We start from the raw sequence: 27,502 nt of genomic DNA, 5'->3' as shown, positions 1-27,502 counted from the left end.
TATCTCTCTAATGTCCTGGGACCAACATGGCTACAACAACACTGAATGCAAGTGCTAATGTCAATCACAGGTATGGAAAATTCATGATTTTGACAAGCTTAGAAATTTAACTTACTCATTTCCACCAGAGTTATGAACAGCTGAGAAGCCTCAAATACATTTTTAAAGTCAGTTTGTAGACCGCTGGCAATAGGACTTTGATATTGTTAATGATCAGACCATGAGAATTTTTTATTTACTACCGAGGAAAAGTGACTGGTTCCTTGAAACTGCCCATAATGACAGATCATAAAACAAGAAATCATCTTCTAAGCAGAGCTGTCCTAAACCAAAAGCACAGTTCAAAACAGCCCCAAACTTAGAGAAAGTTTGTATCTGTTCATGATCTGATTCATTCCTTGGCTTCCAGGCAAGGCTGGGCTTAAGCCACTGCAACCTATGTAGCCATACAAGGCCTTGTACTACTCGCACACCCCAATTCCCTGTCTGTCTTCAGTGCCAACCTGTTATGGCACAGAATGGATTCCTCACTGTGTGCATGATGCTGAGTACATGCTGTACAGGGGTTAGGAAGTTGGGATCAGTAACTGTATCCTGTCTACTAACACAGAGTGGGACAATTTCTACTCTTACGCTGGGGTAAATCCAGACTCATTCCATTGTGTGAAGGCATGATGCACCAGAGCAGAATTTGACCCACAGTCTGATGAGCCTACAATACGGTGGGTGGGCTGATTCCTTCCATGACAGCAACTTAAAGGCAGCTAGATTCCAATGATCGGGGAACAGCAAATTTCACTACTCCAGACTGCCCTGCCTGTAAGCCGGCCCTGGCAGCTGGGAGTTCCCTATGCTTCCCTCAGCAAAACGACACTTCATCCTTTTTCTAAACTCCTTCCTTCTGTTCAGATCCTTTCTGCCTCTAATCCACCTCCTGTTCAGCCTCTGCCCACACCTCCCTTCCTTCATTGTGTGCAGTGCCCTTTCCTGCACACTGAGAATTGACAGTCACTCAAGATGGTAAATGGGAAAAGAAAGCCACCTCTACAGCCAATGCGGCACCCCTGCCATCGCCCAGTGCATTCCCAGGCAGGGCCGTCCGGGAGGGGGCAAGGTCCCCATGAGTTTTTCGGGGGCCCTGGAGCGGGGTCCTTCACTCGCTCCGGGGGCCCCGGAAAACTCTCGTGGGGCCCAGGCCCCTGGAACTTCTTCCGCTCCAGGTCTTCGGCGGCAATTCGGTGGCAGGGGCCCCCCGCTGCCAAAGACCCCAGGCCCCCTGAATCCTCTGGGCGGCCCTGTTCCCAGGAGGGAAATGCTTCTGTGTCCTCATTCCTACGCAGACTCTCTCCCAGCAGGCCTCAGGTACCCCAGCAATGCCCAGTCCTCCTCCACACACATCAGTCCACTGACTTGACTCCTGCCTCCTCCTCCACACTGTCATCATTCTATTAGTCTGAGGAGAACTCGCTCTGTAGCAGGAAGTTGCCAGGTGAGTTCCCTCCCTCATCCTGGTCCCACTTGATAGTGGGGAGCTAGAGCTGTCAGTCACTGCTGCACACACACACACACACACACACACACACACACACACACAGGTAGGAGCAGCAAATATTGAGGCTTTGTCTGCACTGCAAAAATGGGACTAGTAACTCAGCATTGATGCAAGTCCACTATGGGTAGCTATGGTGGAAGGTGTAGCGTAGACAGGGTTCAGATGTGTTTATTGCCCTATTGCCTAACTCCACTGGGAGTAAAAACAACTGAGCCCATGTGAACCCTGCTTCCACAGGTGGAACTGCACCCCTGGTGAATTACAGGTCTCATATTTGCCAGTACAGATGCAGCCTAATTCTCAGAGAAAAGAAATGTACAAGTAAGGAAAAACTGCTCTTTCAGACTGCCCAGGCTAAAATAAGAAATATTTGTGCTTTTCTATTGTCAGCTCCCCTGAATAAAAGTCAGGCTTATTTTCGTATTTAAAATAGACATTTTAAATCAGTGCTAAGAATTCCCCTCCCCCAATTGCTCTACTTTCCAAGGAAATCCCAGGGGCCATGCTCTTAGAGAGTTTTTGTTGATGGATAATCCGGGTGTTTGGCATATGTCCATAGGGCCATTTAAGTATTGTCTTCTTGGACACACAATGTATGTCCTAAAACCCTTAAGGGCTTACACAAACCCCTTTGTACTTATGCTTTGTCTCCCTGAGAGGTCATTGAACACAATAGTGTCTATGTCCATTGTCATCACGTGTCGTGAATCTGCAATCATAGCAAATTTCTTGTTAATATTCCAAAACTGTCTCCCCCTGCCACCAATTGTATATTGTGAATTGTGTCAAATTTGGTAAATTCTGCATCAGCTTCATGAAAATCTTTGCAATCTTTTAAATCCTGTGTTTACTTCAAGCCTATATAGGGAATACAACACAAAGGCAGGAAAGATATTAAAAGAGAATATATAAATGCAGACAATAAATAAGATAAAATTGGAGAAAAATAGAAGCAGGGGAGGAATTGTGGGGGGGATTTCCAAAAGCACCTCAGTGACTTAGGAGCACAAGTCTCCCTAAATTCCAGTAGGACTCATGCTTCTAAGTCACTTAGGTACCTCTGAAAATCCCATCCTGTCTCTCAGTCTTATTGGCTCCTTCTTATGGCCTGCAATATCCATCTTAGCCAGGGCATATTTTCACAAGTATAGCTTTCTGTTACTTTTTTTTTTTGGTTAAATATCTTCGGGGTGGAGGGGGGGAGAAATGCAAGAATGAAATAAAAAAGCAATATAGTGCATATGGAGTGAAATCCTGGCCCCACGTCATTGACTTCAATGGCCGCTATTTCACCCACAGTTTCTAAGGGATGAGTCAAACCCTAAAGCTGAAGATAAAGGTAGTTAAAGTAACTGATTAAACATAGGAGACTATAGCAATACTGAATGGTATCTTAAATGATTGATGTGTAGGCTCACACTGGCCCCATTTAGACTAAGGGAATAGGTCTTGTTTAAAAACATGTTAGCTAACCCAGTGGTTCTCAACCAGGGATCCGGGGCCCCCTAGGGGGCCTCGAGACGGTTTCAGGGGGGCCTCTAAGCAGGGCCAGCATTAGACTCGCTGGGGCACAGGTCAGAAAGCCGAAGCCCCACCGCACGGGGCTGAAGCCCAGGTCCCTGAGTCCCGCCACCCGGGGCTGAAGCTGAAGCCTGAGCAATGTAGCTTTTTTGGGGGGGAGGAGCCTGTGGCATGGGGCCCCAGGCAATTGCCTTCCTTACTACCCTCTAATGCCAACCCTGGCTTTTATATGCAGAAAACCAGTTATTGTGTCACACATGGGCCGTGGAGTTTTTATAGCATGTTGGGGTGCCCCAGAAAGAAAAAGGCTGAGAACCTCTGAGCTAACCCATTCTAGCACAATTTAAATGTTAGTGTAGACATGGTTTAACACCTTTGAGATCATTTCAGCAGGTCACGGTCAATCGGAGGGTCAACCACATCCAGCCAACATGTTTTTCAACACGATTGTATTTGTCTACCCAAGGTACTAAATTGTGCCTAAAACATATTAAATTAAACTCGTTAACATGTTTTCAAACACCATTCATTTCCCCAGTGTCGTCAAACCCATTTGTGACAAATGTGGATGCTGCCTGCGAAAGGGATTTGAGCTGCAAAAGCCCTTTCAAACCCTCCCTTTCTCTTTTGTACATTGGTGATACTCAGTAAATAGTAAACGCCTAGGCACTACTGTAACATAAATATTAGTAAATAATCTTTTCCGGCCTTCTGACTCCTTTGTCCCTTGTTCTGTAACCTTGTGTGCTACATCCATCTGAGGGAATAGACATCTAGTATGTATAACACGTTGGACCTGATCCTGCTGTCACTAATCAATGGGCATTTTGCCATTGACTGCAATGGGAGAAGAACTGGGCCGATCATTATAGTGCTATATATATAGATCAGGCACATTATTATGTAAGTGCAAGTCAGCTGGTACCATGTAACAAACTATTATTTGGCTTTGTCTATTGGGTTATTTAGTCTGAAAATGTAAATAAAAGGAATAATAAAAGGTCCCTTCAGAACACAACTATGTGGGTGTGGAGGAAGCTTGGATTCCCACTGCTCATGCAGTACCTGTTCTGTTGATTAATAGGACCTTAGTCTCCAGCGCTGTCAGGCCAGCACCTTTCACAACTCTTATATTTATTTCTATTCTAGTAGATCAGAAGTGAGCAAACTACAGCCCGCGGGCCACATCTGGCCCTTCAGAGGTTTTAGTCCTGCCCTCGAGCTCCCGCCGGGGATCAGGGTCTGGGGCTTGCCCTGCTCCAGCACTCCAGCCAGGAAGCAGGGTCAGGGGTTGGCCCCACTTCGCATGGCTCCCGGAAGCAGCAGCATGTCCCACCTCCAGCTCCTATGCGAAGGGGCAGCCAGGGGTCTCTGCACGCTACTCCCGCCCCAAGCACGGCCCCTGCAGCTCCCATTGGCCGGGAACCATGGCCAATGGGAGCTGCAGGGGCGGTGCCTGCGGACGGGAAAATGTGCAGAGCCACCTGGCCATGCCTCTGTGTAGGAGCCAGAGGAGGGACATGCTGCTGCTTCCAGGAGCTGCTTGACATAAGCGCTGCCCAGAACCTGTACCCCTGTCACCCTCCAGGGCCCCAACTCCCTGCCCCAGCGCTGATCCCTCTCCTGCCGTCCAAACCCCTTGGCCCCAGCCTGAAGCACCTTCCTGCACCCCCAACCCCTCAGCCCCACCCCAGAGCCCACACCTCCAGCTGGAGCCCTCAGCCCCTCCCACACTCCAACCCCCAGTTTCATGAGCATTCATAGCCCACCATACAATTTCCATACCCAGATGTGGCCCTTGGGCCAAAAAGTTTGCCCACCCCTGTAATAGATGGTGGTGGGGACGGGGATGGGTGTCTTATGAGTAAGGAGTACCTGACCACAAAGGAGCCAAAGAGATCTGCTTTCAGTCTCAGGATGTCAGAGAAGTTACTCTGGATTTACACCAATGCCAGGGAGTCAGAATCTGGCCCAAGCCCTGTAGGTGTGTCACTTTATCTTAGGGCGTAGACTGAAGGTAGGGTTACTTGCATACAAGGTAGAGAAAATGGAATCAGTGCTCTGAAATACTGTATTCAAGTGCATCATTTAATTATGTAACAGCTTGGAACTACACACTTTTCAGCTCAGCTCTTTTCAAGGCCAGACTTCTGTTGGCTCGTCAGCTGAAATCTGATCAAGTGATCATTGACCTTTTTCAGCCTTTAAAATGCATTGGTGCACAAAAACATAACGTAAAACCACATAGGCTTAGAAAATAAAACAAGGCAATGGATTGTTGGAACACGCAGAACTTCCACATGGAATTTGTGGCAACTTCCAGTCCCACTGTTGTTCAGATCTTCATTGTATTAATTAAAGAAATAAAATGGAAGCCCGTGTCGAAGCAAAGATAGCTTTCCAGAACACCTGCTTGACTTATCATTTTAATAAATAATCTCTGGCTGCTGCATAAAAATCAATAGCTGTGTTCAGTGCTTTGACAGACCAGTGATCCTGAGCTCTGTTCTGAGAGAGTTACTTTAGGTCTCTGGTAACTAGCTGAATCACAAACAGTGGTTTGATTTTACGGTACAGTGCCCACTCATATGATGGCTGCTACACTGGCTGACACCAGTGATCTCTAGTTCTGAAAGCATGAGTCTACACAGCTTGAAAGAGAGAGACAGTAGGGTAGGACGGGAGGTGGGGAAACACTAGAAGATGTAACCATCTTACAATCTCTGTGCTTGTTTACACTTAAAATGCCACAGCGGCACAGCTGCGCCTGCTTCAGTGCAGACACTACCTACACCGACGGGTTCTCCCATCGGTGTAGGTAATCCCACTCCCCGAGAGGTGGTACCTAGGTCAATGGTACCATTGACCTCGAGCTGTCTACACAGGGACTTAGGGCAGTTTAACAGTGCCACTTAGGGGGGGTTGATTTTTCACACCCCTGACCAACACAGTTAAACTGACCCAATTTCTTAGTGTAGAGTAGATCATGCTTTTGTGAACTGGGGACACATAACACACACTGATATGTGGGTTACATCATAACTACACTCATGCCTTTTGCTTTGTGGATATTAAAGCATCTTGTTCACTAGTTCTTAAAACACACCTGTTAGAAAAGTAAGTACTACTAGACCTATTTTACAAATGAGTAAACAGAGGCATGAAGGATGACACAGCAAGTCAGTGGCAGACAAGCTTTAAAACCCTGAGTCCTGACGGCCGCTCTCCTGTTCTAATGCATTGGATCACACTACCCCTCTCTCGTGTATGGAAAAACATATGGCATAGATTAACCACTGCATGCAAGTAAGGGTTGTTTGTTCTCAATGCAAGGTCTCAACAGAAATTCCAGAGGATTCTCACCAAACCTGGTTAAACCGAGATACTTCACACAGAAAATTGATCATGACACAACATTGCCAGGGAAAAAAAATAAAACAACTGATAACATCAGCTGCTCTTGTTTGGTTTCCACAGAATAGGTAATTAGGGCGGGTGCTTGCTGTGATTTAACCTAGCACAGACTAATCAAAGTGACTGGCCTTCAAGATGGTTTGATGAATGGTCGTAAACACACAACACTTTGCAGGTTATTCTGGCAGATTAAATATAATCTGCTGATTCTTCTGCTGCATGTTGATTTCTATCAGCCCAGAGAGCTGCTTGCAGCAAGACACTACCAAGAGGACCAAAAAAATAAAAAAAGATAATTGATGAGACAAAACTGTGAAAAATGAGCTGTGATGTATACATGGTGAAACCACAGACAACTGGATGAAAATAAGGATCCTATTACCTTGTTCTTTTACTTCAGTGCACTGGGGAACCCATACAATTAGAACCTGGCTCAGGGAAAACTTGGCAAATTACAATCTTTAAATCATGTTAACTTGTCTTCTATGATACATATAGAGCAGGAATGCAGCAGAGAGACCTCCTGTAACAGGCTGTATCAAAGGTTTGCATATCTTGCTAATGAATTCCTGTAAGGGAGGAAATTGCCCAGGAAAAGGATGCTTTATCAAGACTTCTTTGCAGCAAACTTCACCTCTACACAGAAATTAGATTTAAAATCTCAGGATGGTGCAGTGTATCCTATTTCCTACTCAAGGATACCTCCTCATTTCTATGGCAGAAAGATTTGAGATTTGTTGTTACTTGCAATCAGTGATACAAATTTATCATGTATCTGTTTCAAAAGGTAAGGAAATTAAGAGAAATAACTAACAACTTGCTGGAACATCTAACAACGGAAATGGAGGTTCTTGGAGCATCACATTGATTATGAAGACTCTGAGAAGCCTGGCTCACTGAACTGAAGAAAGGACCCTGCACATTTCATGCCAAATACTTAATGCCTTTGCCCTTTTTCCAATTTAATATTTATTTATATGGCTAAGTTATCTAGAAATAGCTGAAATTAAAATAAACCATAAAGCAGTGGTTTTTCAAACTTTTTGTATTTGTGTCCCCTTTCACACAGCAAGCCTCTGAGTGTGACCTCCCTTATAAATTAAAAATGGAAAAGATTTAGTTTAATGGGGGCTCGGGACAATCAGCCTCACAGAGCTGATAGCTCACAACCCCCAAGTAACTACTTTGCGACCCTCTGAGGGGTCACAACCCCCAATTTGAGAATCCCTACCATAAAGCAATCTTCCTGCTGTGCTATAGATTCAATCTACAGGGACATGTTTGATTCATTATTATTTTTATTTCTACTGAAACGTCTCAATGGGTAATTAACACATGTGCAACCTGTTGAAAGTGCTGTTGAAATGACTGAACATCAGAACATAAGAACCGCCATACTGGGTCGGACGAAAGATCCATCTAGCTCAGTATTCTGTCTTCCAATAGCGGCCAATGCCAGGTGCCCCAGAGGGAATGAAGAGAACAGGTAATCCTCAAGTGATCCATTCCCTGTTGCCCATTCCCAGCTTCTGGCAAACAGAAGCTAGGGACACCATCACTGCCCATCCTGGCTAATAGCCATTGATGGACCTATCCTCTGTGAATTTATCTATTTCTTTTTGGAACCCTATTATAGTCTTGGCCTTCACAACATCCTCTGGCAAAGAGTTCCACAGGTTAACTGTGCGTTGTGTGAAGAAGTACTTCCTTTGGTTTGTTTTAAACCTGCTGCCTAGTAATTTCATTTGGGTGACCCCAAGTTCTTGTGTTATGAGAAGGAGTAAATAACACTTCTTTATTTACTTTCTCCACACCAGTCATGATTTTATAGACCTCAATCATATCCCCCCCTTAGTTGCCTCTTTTCCAAGAAGAAAAGTCCAAGGATTATTAATCTTTCCTCATAAGGAAGCCGTTCCATACCCCTAATCATTTTCATAGCCGTGTTCTGAACCTCTTCCAATTGCAATTTTTTTTTGAGATGGGGCGACCACATCTGCACGCAGTATTCAAGATGTGGGTGCACCATGGATTTATATACAGGCAATATGATATTTTCTGTCTTATTATCTATCCCTTTCTTAAGGATTCCCAACATTCTGTTTGCTTTTTGACTGCTGCTGCACATTGAGTGGATGTTTTCAGAGAACTATCCACAATGACTGCAAGATCTCTTTCTTGAGTGGTAACAGCAAATTTAGACCCCATCATTTTATATGTATAGTTGGGATTATGTTTTCCAATGTGCATTACTTTGCATTTATCAACATTGAATTTCATCTGCCATTTTGTTGCCCAATCTCCTAGTTTTGAGAGATCCTTCTGTAGCTCTTCGCAGTCTCTTGGGACTTAACTTGAGTAGTTTTGACTGAAATAATGTGTGTGTCCAGCCTGAGAATGGTGAGAGACAGAAGTTGTTCAGAAGCCATTTTACAAAGCTTTAAAAATTCTACACTGGCTGCACATGCCTGACTCCCCCTGACTTCAATGAGAGCCATGCATAGGCAGCTAATAACAGAACTGGGCCTTCATTTCTTGGAAAAACAAACACTTTTGTGGATGGGTCTACCAACAACTGCGTCCCACTATTGCTGTTAATTCTCTAAACTGAAGGATTTTGCCCAACTGCCAAATCATAAACCTGCCAGCCAGTCCCATTCCTGACTGAACTAACATTTCAGGAAACAGCACTTGCTGGCCTTGTTTGTCTCTGCTGGGCTTTCCCCGAAAAGCTCTCCCTAGTGCTGAAGAACCAGGATGGCTGCACTGGTGCTCAAATCCATGGGAGCTCTAGTGGAGACCAGCTGCTGGCGTTTTAACCACAGTGTCGGCTAGATCTCCTCTGAGCAGGGCTAGATGACGTGGGGATAAATATTCCAGCAGTCAATTACATTTGCTAGCTCTGGTGGAGTTCTCAGAGTACAACAATGCTGGAGAGAGATTTTTCAGAGAAAGCTCAGTGGAGATGTAGATCTTGCAAGAGGAAAAGGAGGTTTTTGCTTCAGGCTGCTCCGGTTCAGTTCTGTGAATGACAGGCTGTGGGGTTGGCAATGGACTAGGGAGCTTTGTAATGCTGAACCGGTGTTCTGAATAGATGGCTTCATTTTCCAGTGCTGTCAATTCAGGATCTCTTACAAGCACTGCAATTACTTATAGCGTTTAGTGTCCATTTAAGGTACGTCCTACTTTGGGGCTTTTTCACTGCTGCTTTTTGATAAATTTTGACAATTGCCTGTTCCAAGCAATAGAAAAAATGTGAAAAAGAAATTTAAGTGACCACAGAAAAGAACAATTTGGCTCAAAACGGGGTCACAGAATGGGCTCACGATTCTATTTATTTCTTATGAGTGTATATGTACGTACATATACACACACACAGACAATTGTGTCTCTCTCCAAGACAGTGATGTCAGATTAGTAGAATAGGGAACTAAGCAGACAAGGCTTTCAAGTTTCCTATTTTAGATTTCCACTTGACTCAGTGTAAGCACAGCCATCACCAGGCCTTTCTTCATTTGTAAGATATGGACAACTAATACTGACCACCCACCTTACATAAAGTAGGCAATTAATGTGTGGAAAGTGCTTTGTGATCTTCTGTGCCCAGATCATACACACACAACAACCCCCACTGATTTAATTACAAGTCAGGCATGCGAGACAGAACTGAACTCTTACTAATATGCTGGCAAATCTCAGAGATTCTGACTGCCATAAATCTAGCCTTTGAAGTGTTTCCCACTTGAAAAGGCAAAAAGAATATCACCGAAACTAATGGCTTGTTAGTGTCAGGCCTAGAGATCAAGGCTCATCTGATATGACTGTAGCAACATTGTAATGCAGTAGGTCAGCTGCTCACTGCTTGGTAGCATGTGTCAGGTTTCCTTTTCTTCCCCTGTTGAGTTTATTAAAGCTCAACTTCAAAATCTATGACTAGGAATGAGAAAGGATATAAAAATCACAAAAGCATGCCAGATATTTTATAGCTGACCCAGAAAAGGAATGTAAGTACCAGGTCTGTGTTTAACGATGACTACAGCAAACAGATCGGAATAACCCACTCATCCTCCTCTTCCCTGGCATACATTAGTGCAGGGGTTCTCAAACTTCATTGCATCGCGACCCCATTCTGACAACAAAAATTACTACACGGGGGAGGGAGGGGACTGAAACCTGAGCCCGCCCGAGCCCTGTCACCTCGGGTGAGGGTCCAAAGACTGAGGGCAGGAGGACCCAAGGCAAAGCCCAAGGGCTTCAGCCCCAGGCAGGGGCCCTGTAACCTGAGCCCTACTGCCCGGGGCTGAAATCCTCTGGCTTTGGCCCCAGGCCTCAGCAAGTCCAAGCCAGCTCTGGCGACCTCATTAAAACAGTGTCACAACCCACTTTGGGTCCCAACCCACAGTTTGAGAACTGCTGCATTAGTGTAATCTGATCTTCAGTTCAGTCTTGAGAATACAAAATGCAGATCACGCCACCACACTGCCACTCAATAGACCACAGTTAACAATGAATCCATTGCATTTGGGTTTGGTTGGGGATTCCTGAACCTGCTTCAGAAGCATCTGGTCCTGGCCACTGTGATAGATTGGGCAATAGATTAGATCATTGGTTCCCAAACTTGGGGGCGTGCCTCCCTGGGGAGGGCATGAAGAAATTCCAAATGGGGTGCAAGGCTGCCCTTGAGCTCCCAGCTGGGGAGGTTAGCCCCCGACCCCTCCCCTGCTGTCCTCTCCTTCCGCCTCCCCCCCCTTCCCCCGCAGCCACGCCACCACAAAGGCAGCGCAGCTTGCACCTGCCCACCTCCCAGGCTTTCCAATAAGCCAGTTCTGCCACTCTGAGCGGCCTGGTAAGGGGGCAGGGAGCAGGGGGAAGGGAAGGGTAGGGACGGTTTTGTGGCCTGCAGCATGCAGGGGGTCAGACCAGATGATCATAATGGTCCCTTCTGACCTTAAAGTCTATGAGTCTATGAGGGGGAGGGGAGGTTGGATAAGGGTCAGGAGGTCCCGGGGGGGCAGTCAGAGAACAGGGAGCAGTTGGATGGGGTGGAGGTTCTGGGGGGACGGTCAGGAGACAGGGAGCAGGGGGGCTTGGATAGGCGTGGGAGTCTGGGGGGGGCCTGTCAGGGGGCGGGGATGTGGATGGGGGGGGAGGCAGTCAGGAGACAGGAAGCAGGGGGGATTGGATAGGGGGTGGGGTCCCGGGAGCGGCGGTCAGGAGAAAAGGAGCAGGGGGGGTTGGATAGGGAGTGGGGTGCCGGGGGGGGGGCGGTTAGGGGTGGGGGGTCCCAGGAGGGGGCAGTCAGGGGACAAGGATTGGGGGGGTTGGATGGGTCGGGGATTCTGAGGGGGGCAGTCAGGGGGCGAGAAGTGGGAGGGGGCGGATGGGGGCGGGGGCCAAGCTGTTTGGGGAGGCACAGCCTTCCCTATCTGGCCCTCCATACCGTTTCACAACCCCGATGTGGCCCTCGGGCCAAAAAGTTTGCCCACCCCTGTAATAGACCAGCAGATAATAAATGATACATATTCTGTATACATAATAACTATTCATAAAATTGTCCAATTACAGGCCTATATTATTTAACTATCTTCTCGTTTTTGATTCTGAATATAAGTAGACAAGAATAAAGGTATAACATAAAGTACAATAATAATAAAAATACAACTATAAAGAAAAGTATATAACTGCAATGTTTTCAAATTTCATACCAATGGATTAGGTGGTCATCAGGGGTCTGATCTGTTATGGCAATTTCTATATTCCTATATAACCAGGAGTAAGTATAGCCATAAAAAGAACAGGTGAGGAGAAGGTACTAATCCAAACAACCAAGTCCATAAATGCACATCTCACTCATTAATATTTTTGGACTCGCCCACAATTTATATTAAATAGTTATATAGATGGGCTGAGACCATGAGGTTTTGATTTTGCAAATCCAGAATCAGGTTGGTTCAGCTTGGGTTGCCTCTCATCCAAACCAACAAAGTGCATATATGTGGAGGAAGGTTTGAATTTAAGATAAAATGTCATTTCTAGAATGGGTAGAGATGGGCCCAAATTAAAATCCCACAGTCTGTCTCTCTAGGGCCACACTGTCTAGCCTGGCTGAACTGCATTTACCATTAGACTACAGCAGGGTGTGAGTGAGTACAAAGATGACGTCATATTCTCCTGCTTCTGGGGCAGGTAGAGATTGGCCTTCTGACTTTTCAAACTTAAAGCTAGGGCTGGTAGAAAATTCACAAACATTTTCAGGAAAAATGTTGATCTTCCAAGAGGTTTCTGTTTTGTAGGGTTTGAAATGGGCCCTATTTGCTTTTTTCATTAAATGTTTTAATTGAAAAATTTCATTTCCAGAAAACTGATGACTGAGGCTGTCATTTTACAATATGAAGCATAATATAAACACGCACTCTAAATACCACCACATGGTCTTAGGGATGGGCCAAAACCTGAATTCAATTCAGTCAGTTCATGCACTTTCAAGGACTCTAGTATCCTGACAATTGCCGTGCTTCTGAAAGGGGATGGTGTGACATTATAGTTCCTGAATCTCCCCAAAACCATACAATAATATAGTGTAACAGGCACTGGAAATCTAGAGACAATCTTCCCTTCTCTCCACGTACTGTATTTAAAAGTTTGTCATCTATTTAGAAGTATTAATCTAGTACCAGAAGTTATCACATTTAATGATACTGTATCTACTATAAAACCAACTTGAATTAATCTGGACTCAGTTTGGAGTGATGTGAGCAAAGCAGCTTTAAAATACTTAAGGTTTTCATTGACATCATGGTCTGCTCAGTAGTCATGAATACAGGGAGCACATAAAATACTAAGCCACAAGATGGCAGTAGTTCTTCATAAATTATGATGCTTGTCACTCACACAGCATAAATACGAATAAAGCACTGTCTGGGCACATCTTTCCAATTGCCTCACTTCACGCATCTAGAAGTGGCCCTATACTTTTCTACAGGAACATGAAACAACATTAAAATCCTTCTACTAAGGAGACTTGTATGTATGCGCTTGTCTATACTTACCGCGCTGGTTCGGCGGCAGGCAATCGAACTTCTGGGTTCGATTTATCGCGTCTTGTCTGGACGCGATAAATCGAACTCAGAAGTGCTCCCCGTCGACTCCGGTAATCCTGCTCGCCGCGAGGAGTATGCGGAGTCGACGGGGGAGCCTGCCTGCCGGGTCTGGACAGCAGTAAGTTCGAACTAAGGTACATCGACTTCAGCTACGTTATTCACATAGCTGAAGTTGCGTACCTTAGTTCGATTTGGGGGTTTAGTGTAGACCAAGCCTATGAGTCCCCTGGTATTTGCCTACCAGTACCAGAGATAACGAAGGACCTCTGACAGAGAAACGCATTGCTGAATTACTCTGCTCTGTAGGACTCCCTTCAGATACTCTTACTCATGGTGAGTATTACCTGACTTTGTGAGTAATCATTTTGCAATGAATGGAACTACTCGAGGATTAAGGTACTTCTAAGCATGAGTAAGCTGTGATGGCTCAAAGCAGCCAGAAACTGGTACTCCCTAGTGTAAGAAGAGTTCTCAGAAGATCAGCGATCCCGCCAGTGTATGGGGAGCGCTGGGGGCATTGCTGATGGAAAGGGGTGTGGCCAGAGTGCCATTGTGGTCTGGTGATTCATGGTTGCTGGAATGCCCCTTTTGGGAGCTGCTGCAGCAGACACAACTTGCAGCAGTCTTAGCAGCCATCCTGGTCCGCAGCTGCCCCAGGACTGTGGAGCTGCAAAAACGGCAAAAAAGCTACCTTGGCCTTCCTTCTTCCCTGAGCTGCATCAGGCACAGCTGAGGATCAGTCCTTATAGGTCTGTATGGTGCCTAGCACGACACTGGGGTGATGAATAAGTAATAATAGGTATCACATCATTTACTGACCACAGAATTAAAACACCCTGATGCTGCAAATTTTTCTGTGTGTTTTACTGAGCTCCATAGGCACGTGAGAACTATTTCGCATCACTGCGACACATGCCCAAAAGGATGGAAAATGCGAGACATGACAGCCAACACTGTAGCTGGTGATAACTACAGCAATAACAGTGCTATTGATGATGAAGAACAGAATGAGTAGAAGACAGTGGATATTTCGGGGTCTGTCCTTAGGACAAATCAAATAATTGCAACGGACACTTTAGGTTTTATAATCCCCAAGCAGAGAGTTTCCTATTATGCAACCTCAGAAATAATCTTAGAGTTCAATCTTTCACCCAAGCAATAGCCTGTTTATAGCACTATTAGTTGATTTAAAAAACACATGATTACCAAATGGATATTGTAAACATTGCCATTCTTACTACAACATCTGATCTGCTAGAGCTGGAGGGGACAGATGTCAATCATCAATAAAATGTCAGTAGAGTGCTGAGAGATAACAGACACATAGAGCCAAGCACACTTAAAGTATGTCTACACTGCAGTTAGAAACCCAAGGCTGGCCTGTACCAGTTGACTCAGGCTCACAGGGCTTGGGCTGCGGGGCAGTTTAATTGCAGTGTAGACGTCTGGACTCAGGCTGGGGCCCGGGCTGTAGGTCCCTGTTAGGTGGGGTGTCCCAGAGCTCATGCTGCAGCCCGAGCCCCACCACAATTAAACACCCCTGGAAACCAGGGCACAGGAGCCTGAGTCAGTTGGGTGTAGGGTTACCATATTTCAACAATCAAAAAAGAGGACGGGAGGAGCCCTGCCCTAGCCCCGCCCCTGTCCTAGCCCCGCCCCCGTCCTAACCCCGCCCCTGCCCCTTCCACTCCCTCCCACTTCCTGCCCCCTCAGAACCCCCAACCCTCCCCCCCACTCCTTGTCCCCTGACTGCCCCCCAGGACTCCACCCCCTCCCTAAGCTTCCCTGCCTCTTGTCCCCTGACTGCCTCCTCCTGAGACCTTCCCCACATCCTAACTGGCCCCCTAGGACCCTACCCCCCTACCTGTCCCCTGACTGCCCCAACCCTTATCCACACCCCCACCCCCTGACAGCCCCCCCCAGAACTCCTGACCCATCTAAACCCCTCTGCTCCCTGTCCCCTGACTGCCCCCTCCTGGGACCCCTGCTCCTAACTGCCCTCCAGAACCCCACCCCCTACCTAAGCCTCCCTGTTCCTTATCCCCTAACTGCCCCTTCCTAAGACCCCTCTCCCTAACTGCCCCCCAGGACCCTACCCCCTACCTGTACCCTGACTGCCCAAAACCTTATCCACCCCCCCCAGAAAGTCCGCCCCGAACTCCCCCCCCGCTCCTTGTCCCCTGACTGCCCCCTTCTGAGACCCCCCCACCTGTACCCTGACTACCCAAAACCTTACACCCCCAACCCCCAGACAGCCCCCCCCGAACTCCCTGACCCATCCAACCCTCCCCCCTGCTCCCTGTCTCTTGACTACCCCCCCCCGAACCTCCCTGCCACTTCTCTGGCCCCCGGCCCCCTTACTGTGCTGCAGAGCAGCGCGCTCGACAGCGGGGGAGGGGAGCAGGGTCGGAGCTCCAGACGAACAGCCGGCGATCTGTGAGTGCAGGGAGGGAGAGGAGGGGAGTGGTGTCAAGTTTCAGGAGGGAGGAGGGGGAAGTGCAAGCAGGGCTCTGGCTCTGGCTTTTGGAGCACCGGCTGCTTTGTAAGCGCGCGCACGCTCTGCATGGGAGGGGGGAGGAGGGGAAGTCCGGACATTGACAAATTCCCCCCGGATGCTATTTTTAACCCGAAAAAGCCGGACACGTCCGGGGGAATCCGGACGAATGGTAACCCTAGTTGGGTGTCTAATTGCAGTGTAGACATACTCAGAGAGGCAGACTGCGTGGGAAGAAATTTCAGCAGAAATGAACAATGAATTTTGGAAGTGGCTACCCATAGAAGCTGAGTGTGGCTGAACAAAACGATTTTTGACGCCATACTGAAAAATAGAAAGGCAGCCCTTTCTCTAGGCCAAGCTCTTCCCACACATTCTGAGATCCAACAGATTTTTTTTTTAAATGTTTGTGAACCTTTTCCTGGAATTGGACTCTGCATGTTAGCGTGTTTATTTTTGCACACTCTGGAGCTGAGTTAGTCACATGGTTGAAGCTGCATGATTCTATAGCTACACAGGAGACATACAGCTCTCTGCCGCTGGCTCTACTCAGGACTCGCAGCAATGCCAGATTGCTTGCTTCAGCATGTCTCCTCTGCCTCTTGAGGCAGGGGCGGCTCCAGGCACCAGTGCAGCAAGTGCATGACTGGGGCGGCAAGCCGTGGGGGGCGGCCTGCCGGTCGCTGGAAGGGCGGCAGTCAGGCAGCCTTCGGCAGCATGCCTGCGGGAGGTCCGCCAGTCCCGCGGTTTCGGCGGTGGGTACACCGAAGGCGCGAAACCGGCGGACCTCCCACAGAAACGCCGCCGAATCCGCGTGACCGCGGACCACCTGCAGGTGTGCCACTGAAGGCCGCCTGACTGCCTTCAGGTAGTATCAAGGGCATAGCCGCCCCTGTCTTCAGGTAGTATCAAGGGCATAGCCAAGTTTAGTGTCACCATGCTAGTTTTTGATACAATTCCTCCCAAGGATATTGAATTTAATTATATTATGGTCACTATTACTTAGGGTACTTCTACGCTGCAAAAAAACCCCACAGCAGTGTGTGGCAGATCCCAGGTCAACTGATTCGAGCTCCCGCTTCCAGGCTAAAAATAGCAGCATAGACGTTCCCATTTGGGCTGGAGTCTGGGCTCTGAGACGCCCCTCTCCCCCCCGCATTGGGTTTCAGAGCCCAGGCTCCAGCCCAAGGAGGAACATCTATACTGCTGTTTTCACAGTGAAAAGACTCACTGCTGCAAGGTTTTTCTGACCATGTAGACATACCTAAGTGACTCAGCTATAGTTAATTCTTGAACCAACCCATGTGTTCCTTAGGACTGAGACAAGAAGATGCTCTCCTCCTGTGTGCTCTAGAACTAGCTTTTACATAAAGCAGTTGTTTAAAGTGTCAAAAAATTGCGTCTCAAAACTTAGCTGGATATGGTGTTATTTTTGTATGACACATCCCTAGAAGAGGTCTTTCTCCAGCCTGAGCGCTCCTCAGCCCCTGCCAGCTTTCTGCCAGTTCCTAGTTTAATCAATCCCCTCCAACCTTATCAATTTTCTGTGCCAGCAGCAGTTTGATTTCACTTTGGTTAAGAAGCCTATCCTCTCTGAAGAGCTTCTCTCAAAGGTTTCCTAGTGCCTAATAAGTGTAACCCCCTTCTCTTACACCATATTCACATCCACAGATCTAGAGCCAGATTCTCAGCTGGTGATATCGGTGCAGCTATGCTGATTTACAACAGATAAAGATCTGGCCCCAAGTCTCTGAAAATCCCCCATTTACCTGTGTGTAGAACAAGAAGAATTTCAAGACAAAGCAACCACAGATGCCCTGGACCCAATCATTTTTCCTAATAACTTACATTTATGTGACGATACCAAAATGTACCTCAACATTGCTCCTCTTTGGCACTAGAGTGGCCAGATGCCCAATTTTTGACCTGAAAGTCTGGTCGAAAAGGGGACCTGACAGCATCTGGTCAGATCTACTGACCAGACACATAAAGTCCGGTTACTGTGGACGGGGGAGGTGGGAAGGCACCATCCAGTGTAGGGGTATTAAAGAAGGTACTAACAGTGATTCCCCCAAGTGACAGTGACCCCCTCATAATTTGTCCCCCACACTTTAAAATCCAACAGTTTCACCAAGTACAAAAATCTTTTGGGTCTTCTGTTAAAACTTGTAAGCTACTGTCTGTAGAAACCATTGATTGTATCTGTCCTGTGAAAGATACTTTACTACTATGTAAAACTTACAAACAAGTTAACTGACTTTGTTCTTGAAGTAATTGATACAATGCAAACAAACACTATAAGCCGCTAAGTGACTTTCATTTCATTCAATTATCAGAGGGGTAGCTGTGTTAGTCTGAATCTGTAAAAAGCAACAGAGGTCCACAACAGGACCCTCTGTTGCATTTCATTCAATGGCTCCTAAGACAGACCCTCACCCTCTGTGATTAAAGGGAAGGGAGTCTCAAATGAATTAAGAAGAACAGGAGTACTTGATGCATCCGAAGAAGTGGGCTGTAGTCCACGAAAGCTTATGCTCTAATAAATTTGTTAGTCTCTAAGGTGCCACAAGTACTCCTGTTCTTCTTTTTGCGGATACAGACTAACACGGCTGCTACTCTGAAACCTGTCAAATGAATTAGTACACACCCTGAAAGTGGTGGAGACAGTAAATTAAAATATGGTTAAGATATGGAATGTATGCTGATGAATGCTTGATATACATGAATGGTTAGGGAGGTGCCAGCCTAGGAAAGGAGTATCCATCGGCCGAAGAATGTGTCGAGTGGGACCACCAGACAACCCTCTGAGGGTAAACTGGGATCCACCCCATCACCTGGAAGGATGAGAAACACAAACTTCGGACAGTGTGGAGCCACCAGGAATGTGCCACTTTGGACAGGAATGTGCCATCTGCTGATTGAGTCAGCAACAGCAGGATGAAACAGCTCCCATAGACTAACATAGGAATTAAATCCTATAAGAATGGACTCTAAAGACTGATGACTTTGAGTCTCTGGTTCTGCTGCCAGCCTCCAGGAGCATCAGGTGCACCTGACACAGACTCGGCTCCATCCTCATGACCAAGATACCTGGCCAGTAACTTGGCATGAGCAACTTCTAGGCTGGTAACTATAACACCTATACAGAACTTGAATGAATGATTGCGTGAATGAATCTCTCTCTCTCTCTCTCTCTCTATATATATATGTATGTGTGTGTGTATAAGAAATAAGTAGTCAAACAACGTTGTTTACTTTTATCTTTTGCTTTATCAGTATATTTACAATAAATGTGGCATCTTTGCCTTATCCCTCTTAATAAGATCCTGCTGGTTTTTATTCTATTGGTATAACACCAGCCCCTACTCAGCTAGGGCCACCTCCTACCTGCGTCAGGTGGCTGCAGCTCCCAGCTGCAGCTCTGCAGGAAAGTCCCTCCCTACCCTGGCAGGCAAGAGAGAGGAATAGCACCGAGTGATGCAGGAAGAGGAGCGAACAGGGGATGGGGCCTTGGGGGGGGGGAAGAGGAGCAAATGGGGGGTGGGCCTGGGAGAGAATGGGGAGGGCGGGGTCTCAGGGGTAGAGGGGGCTGGCGGAAGTTCTGGCACTCCTGTTGGAGTGTCCGGTTTTTAAATATTACAAAGTTGGCAACCCTACTTGGCATCACTAGAAGTTTTTCTAGATGCCTCATGCAGTCTATCACCTCCATACTTATTAGGCAAATCACTGGACATGCGGTACCCAATTATCAGTATTTCTAATGATAATTGAGATACCTTCATCCATACTCTATGTATCAGATCTCCTGAAGTGACCTCAGTGCATGAGGAATGATCAGCATCTTCTACCTCTCTCAGAAGGCAGGTCCCAGCTAAGGATACAATAAACACACATTTTAATTAATTATAATTAGTTAGTTAATGCTCACTCAGGGCTTTGAAGATGCAAAGTTCTCTATACTGTAAGTGCTAAGTGTTATAACTAGGGTTGGCAGAATTCAATTTTGATTTTTTGATAATTTCGATGGATAATCTCAATGTTTATTTTTAAGCTTTTTTAGATTTTTATCAATTTACATTTTCACAGTTGTGCAAAATTATGGGTTTTAAATATTGTTTTCTATTTTTATCCATTTAAATTTGCAAAGTTATGGGAAATTCCGAGGCATTCAGACAATAATTCTTTAATGACAGTAGATGTTGAGATTTAAAAGGTTTAAGTTTTAGAATTGTTAAAACACAAATTGACAACATCATATGTCAAAATATACAAAGTAAATATCCCTAAATGAATGTCTAATCATTTCTCAAGCAGCATTTCTTTCTTACTATCTGTACATTTCAATTAGCCTCAATGGAAACATTTTTGTGTGTGTTTGTGTGTGTACACTGAAATCGATGTTTATCAGCATTTACTGATAAAAATAGACTCCGTCTAAGCCTAATTAGAACTAATTAAAATGTGTCCTGCTAGGTAAAATAAGGGATGGGGAACAGAGTGGCTAATGCAGTCATCAGTTTAACCCAACCTCTCTGTACATGTAATGTACTCATGGAGAAGTAGGTTCCTTGTCTTCTAAATATAGATCTGGTACTACATGCTCCCCAGGGGCTCAATCCCTTGCATTCAAGTTAATGGGAAAACTCCTATTGACTTCAATGGATGTAGGATAGTGTCTGAAATATTAGTCTTACCTTCTACACAACATTTCTTGCTCACAATAGTGAGCCTCAGCCTAATTGTATCCTGAATAGGGCTGGCTAGAAAAAAGCATTTCTGTTTCATGAGGTTTCATCAAATTTGTTTTTGTGCCACTTTGGAATGAAAATGAAACCTCTAGAATTTTTTCTGAAAAGCCAAAAGAGATCGAGAGAGAGCAATCCACCCCAGAATAGCCAACAGTCTGGTGGTTAGGCCATTTGTCAGGTTTGAGTCCCTGTTCTGGATCCTTCCCCGACCTTGGCCTGCAACCTTCCTGAGGAAATTTTCATCAAAACCAATTTGCTTCTGCAAAACATTAAAGTTTTAACAAGACAGCAATTTCTGATGGAAAGAAGTTTTTGATTAACTCTAATCCTGAACAAAATACTCCAAGCAAGTACATAAATATCTGACTTGCGACTGGATTGTTAGACAGAGGTTGATGTGCACACTCTCAGTGCATAGTAAAACCTTATTTCTGACTGGGTCTGAATTTCCATGGTTCAAAGGGGCAAAACACCAACAAGAATGCTTAGCCCTGCAGAGGACACACACAAGCTCACAGATGCCAGGGCTATCCCGTTAGCCTCTTGCCCTCAGTTGCTAATAGCTGGGCATGGGGAAGCAGCACCAACTTGCGTAAATACAAGCAGCCTGCAAGACCCAGAGTGCAGGCAGGAAATGGTTACTTTTCTTGCATAAATCAGAGACATGTTTCAAGATCTGAGTCAAATTTAAATGAGCATTAATGATTTGCATACAATATTTGTAATCAGAGATTTATCTTAGTGATAAACTAGACCTGACAAAAGATGCTTTATAGCAGGAGGCAGCATCTGGCTAAACAAACTAGAAATTCTTGTTTCTGAGAATGTCTGCAAAACATTGTCTCCATTAAATTAAAATTCCCATATGATACATTTTCACCAAGACTTTAGGTGTACTGTAGATATGATTTTGATCAGACTTTGGTGTGTTACTCCAGAGTGCTTATCTGAAAATTAAGTGCTGGTAGATACTTTGTTTAAGATTATACTTAATTAAAACTGTAAATGTTTGAAAACTGAACTTTTCTTCACAATTGCAGCCTTTGATTTCCTTTGTTAGATATTAGTTGTTTTTGTCTTTGGACTGTGTTTTATTGCGGATTCCTTGAAAGTCAGAAGAAATTTCAGTTTGAGAAGGTTTTCAATTTAGTTTACGCCACCTCCCAATTTTTTATTTTCAGCAAGCTGTAGAATTTTGTACTGACAACACAGAACTGCATTACAGAAATTGTCAGATGGAGAAATAATTGTTTGTCTGATTTCCCCACAGCCCCTGGTATTTCCACATGCCTCCTAGGGAACATTTCACCCTGGCAATTCCTCTTTAAGTCTACATGTTTCATTGTGCACAGGCAAATTGTCTTGCAAAGGGCTTCTGTGTTCTTTTTTGTAGTGATAGTATGGTCAAGATAACCCAGTTCTATAATGGTTTTAGGAGACCAAGTTATACCCTAGGTCTTGTGCACAAAACAGCATATACTATTTCCTCAAGTATAGAAGTAATGGGTGCACGCGGCATTTAACACATATTGCTAACAGAATAAGAAAACAAGGCTGATGACTAGTCAGTTGAGGTATCTCTGTCCAGGGGAGACCACAAGTTGCCAACTTGCATGTACTAAATAAGCACCCCGACTTTCACAATAAGCCCAAAATCAAGCTAATCCCATTTCAAAACAAGGCCAAAACAAGCCAGTCCCTAAGAACCCCAACACTCTATGTGACTAGATCCCCCCGGCCTGCAGTCTGGGGCTGTGGTGGGCCCGCTATGCATCTCTAACTCTCTCCCCCACTTGCCCCTGCTTGCCGGGAGCTGATGAAAAAAATAGAAGCAACAAGCTACAACAAGCCACAAGCAACAAGCCAAAAAACTAGCCAACAAGCAACTCATAAACCAATTAAGCCAAAAACAAGCCCAATTTCTGCATTTTTTTCACGGGTTTGGCATGTCTGGCTGAGACACCTCAAAGGGGCCCAATTTTCAGCTACTGCTGAACACCTATCCTGTAAACATCATGGCTAGGACCCTACCAAATTCACAGAAAAATGCGTCACAGACCATGAAATCTGGTCTCCACCTGTGAAATCTGGTCTTTTGTTTGCTTTTACCCGATACTATACAGATTTAATAGGGGAGACCAGTGTTTCTCAAATTTGGGGTCCTGACCCAAAAGGGAGTTGCAGAGGATCGCAAGGTTATTTTAGGTGGGTCACAGTATTTCCACCCTTACTTCTGTGCTGCCTTCAGAGCTGGGCGACTAGAGAGCGGCAGCTGTTGGCCGGGCACCCAGCTGTGAAGGCAGCACCCTGCCAACAGCAGCGCAGAAGTAAGGGTAGCAGTACTGCAACCCCCCCTACAATAACCTTGCGGCTCCCCCACAACTCCTTTTTGGGTCAGGACCCCATCAATTACAACACTGTGAAATTTTCGATTTAAATATCTGAAATAATGAAATTTACAGTTTTTAAAATCCTATGACTGTGAAATTGACCAATCATGGCCAATTAAGGTGTCTGAGGCACTTAAATTTAGGTCTCCTTTTATAGCTGGCTCACATACACATTCTATAACCAGCTCTTCAGCAGCGGCCCAGAACACAGTATGAAGACAACAGATGGAGAAAAGCATTTCTCTGTTCACTGCCCAAGCTACTGAAGCACATGCAGCTCCCCTTCTCTCCTCTGTCCCTGCCCCTTCTCTGTCCTTCCTAGGTATATTTGCCATCTCTCCTGGTGCCCTACCTGCCCTGAGGCAAGAAGTGTACCTATTGAGGATCTGAGGAAGGGTGGGCACAAGCCCACCCACATCTAAAGGCTCCTCCCCCAGCCTAAGGGGAGGAACCACTGGACCCAGGTCTCAACTGAATTCGGGGCATAATTAATGAAAAACAGGAATGGGAGTGAGAGTTACAGGGTCAAAATCAGGCCTGCGTGAGCAGCAACAGCAAAGGGTGTACCTGCACTGCACACCCTCTCCTCGGGCAGTTATGGTAGGAGATAAACTAACGAGTTCTAATTCTTAATGAATATCTAGGCACTGCCAGACTGCATATATTAGACTGATATTCAGCATCTGTTCCATGCATCTCTACTTGATTCAGTTCAACACACTGTTGTTTACGCAGGCCGAGCTGTACACCTCATGTACATCATAATGGCCAGCCTTCTCCCCCCTCCAACCCTATTGATTTTAGGGAAAATCAGAAAAATGGAGTCTGACTAGAGTTGGCATAAGAGATCCCACTGGGGGGGGGCCAGGCTGGAGTGGGGGGAGGACTGACCAGACTAGGATGAGGGGCCCACTAACCCTAATCCCGAGATCACTGGCTCACCCCTCTTCTCCTCTCACACAGGCCGCTGTGGGTCACTCCCTCACCCCTATATCCTAAGTGACCAAATGGTGATTTTAATGGAAATCAGGCTTTTCTGGTTTTCTGATTTTCACCAAAATCAACCACAAATGTCTAAAATATTCCTTGGAATTTTGGAATTGATCAGATGAGGTTTTCAAGTAATCACATTAGACAGCCAAACAAAAAAATGCCGTTTGAGTGGTGTGTAGGGCCTCACTGGGGTAGGCCAAAACCAGGATACGCATTTGGAAAGAGCAGATGCCCAAACCAGGCTCATAATGCGATTCCCACTGAAGCAGAGCTGTTAGACACAGTATCACACTTTAGTCCAGTAACTAGAGGGTTAATTACCTCAGCACAGGCCCATGAGTGAAGGTGGAGTTTGTGGGCGACGCTGTGCTTCTGTTGGCTAGAAGTGCCTGGGTACAGACGAAGACCATGCCCTGTTGGAATTAATGTTCCAACTTGCACCTGTGCTTAAATAATTATACTGGGGCCAGCTGTGGTGGGAAGTTCAGAGACAGAAGCTCCTAGAAACTGGTGGTCATACTTTCCATTGAACCCTAGAAAACTTTTCTTTATTTAATACAAGTTAAGCAATAGGGCAAATTTAGTCCCTGCCTCTGAGTTTGTAGAACCAGTCAGTGCAGGGGATGGTTGCCAAGGGGCTGGAGAAGAGCGGCAAACACCTGTCGTGCAGAGTGCAGCTCACTGGGTGCTTCCTGCAGGTGGAGGTGGGTCCTGACAAGCCAGGACAAGGATGGAAAGGGTGAGGGACATAAAAGGGCCTGCCAAAGCTATTTCAGCTCTGGGATTAGAATAGCCTCCATGGAGCAGCTCTACAGCTACTCTACAGCCTGGCAAGGAGGCAGAAGTGAACAAGAAAGGATCAGAACAGATCACTTGTGATCCTACTGCAGATGTAGGAAAAACAAAGCTAAACAGAGGGACTCTTAATTCAGTGCTATGCTCTTCAGAGAGGCAGTATGGGGTTCAAGGAGACAGTTTGTGTCCCTTGTCTCCTGCTAAAATAGAGAGGAGTAAAAACCCATATGTAGATAAATAAATCCTCACTAATAAACAAAAGCTGAGGAAATATCTCAAATTTCAAAGGATATCCAAGCAGCTAGGATGATAAAGAAAGTGAATTAATAACAGATAGAGAAGTATAGAAACTACAGGACAAGGGACGTATGGTGTCAGTCTCACCAACAGCAGGCTGGACAGCCAAATACAAGACTAGCTTCCTTTGCAGTCACTAACTTACAGCAGATAGCTGCTAGCAAACCAGTGCAGCGTGAGCATCTTCACTACTAACAAAAAATTGTTTTGTTTTTTTTTTACCTCAGAGTAACCAATGTGTCTGAGTTTTCCTGAGGTAAAAACACAGTGAAGAAAAAGAATGTTAGTTTTACTGTGAGGTAAACTCGAGGAGCTCAGCCCTATACCCCCTTTTGGAGTTGACCTCTGTAAGTTTACCTCATGGTAAAACTAAAGTGACTTGTCTTCACCTTGGAATACCTCATGTGTATTAGTTACCCTGAGGTAAAAAATGCATCCTCTTTAGTAGTAAAGACCAGGCCTAAGTGTGTGATGCCAAGGTGGGAGAACAGCAGACTTTCCTCCTAAAATGAGCCAGTGCTTAATTTGCAGTGAAAGAGATGCCAGGGCTCAAGCAATTAGGTGCCGGGGCTCAAGCCATTTTTTTACTTTCAGACTTGATGCAGCAAGCCCAGAGGTGCCAGGGCTATGAACTGCCAAGCCCAGAGATGCTAGGGCTATGAACTGCCAAGCTAAAAGTGCCAGGGCTCAGCCCTAGCACAAATTAAGCACTGTCTATACCAGGGGTGGCCAACCTGAGCCTGAGAAGGAGCCAGAATTTACCAATGTACATTGCCAAAGAGCCACAGTAATACGTCAGCAGCCCCCGATCAGCCCCCCCTGCTCCCAGTCCCTCCCACCCACCAGCAGCCCCGCCAAACAGCACCTCCCCTTCCCTCCCCATCAGCTGTTTCATGGTGTGCAGGAGGCTCTGGGGGTGAGAGGGGAGGAGTGAGGGCACGGCAGGCTCAGGGGAGGGCTGGGAAGGGGTGGAGTGGGGGGCAGGGCCTGTGGCAGAGCCAGAGGTTGAGCAGTGAGCACCCCCCGGCACACTGGAAAGTTGGTGCCTGTAACTCTTGCCCTGAAGTCAGTGCCTATACAAGGAGCCTCATATTAACTTCTGAAGAGCCGCATGTGGCTCTGGAGCCACAGGTTGGCCCCCATTGGTCTATAGCTAAGGACGGGATGACTTAACTTGGTCAGTTAGTGAGACACAGAGAGCATCCTACTAGATGAGTATCTGAGGGACTGTTATTTGAATTCAGGGACTACAAGGACCTTTTAATTTCTGGAGAGTCCATCTTTAATCCTGATGTTGCTGATGACCAGAACTTGAGGGAGAAGGGGAAATGATGCCAGTTACTAGGCTTATTGAAAAAGGACTGAACTGAAGTGAGGAACAGAGAAACGGAGCCCTCAAGCTTCTTCCATGCCATCCTAATAGCTTAACAAGAGACTACAGGCCAGATTCACTGTTCTGCTCTGACTGCCTTGTCCTGCTCCAGTAATACAAAGCAGCAGGAGTGTGTCAGCAAATTGGACATTTAACCTTAACACACGCTGAGGATTTGCACCCACACACTTAAATTATATGCCTAGCTGGGAAAACTCACCTAATGTAATAAAATCTAACTCCCAGCTAAGAAACCCAGAAAGCATCTACCATGAGTGAAAGTACAGTTTAAAATTTGAGGCACAGTGCAGAGAGAGAGGTGATGTAACCATTTATAGTTGCTAAAATGGCTGCTAGGCTGTTTGGGTAAAAGTGAATTTATATTAAAATGTTTTTGTTTTTGTCTAAACTGAGTCTGATGCCCTATTTCTTTGCTGCGACTGAGATCTTCTTGGCAGAGCAGAGATGGGGGCTGTCAGGGAGTGGATATGATTCCCATATTCTCTACCTGGCCCCAGGACAGGTTAGATCAGCCTGGGGGCAGCTAGCAATAGCCCTAAGGGACTGTCTGCTACCAGTGAATAACCAGTGTCCTCAGCACAACCTTCCCACCCCTTGTACCAGGGCTGTGTCGGTAGGGTGGCGAAGTTGACTGTATTCCTGCTTGGGACTCTCCTACATTGGGGAAATCCACAGCAGGGAAGATCAGGCGAGAGAATCTGGCCCTGAATATCTCTTTGACTAATGCAGTGGTTCTTCACATGCATCCGACGAAGTGGGCATTCACCCACGAAAGCTTATGCTCCAATACATCTGTTAGTCTTAA

This window comes from Chrysemys picta, chromosome 7, assembly GCF_011386835.1.
Source record: "Chrysemys picta bellii isolate R12L10 chromosome 7, ASM1138683v2, whole genome shotgun sequence".
Classification (NCBI taxonomy): Eukaryota; Metazoa; Chordata; order Testudines; family Emydidae; genus Chrysemys; species Chrysemys picta.
This window is presented reverse-complemented; position numbering follows the sequence as displayed.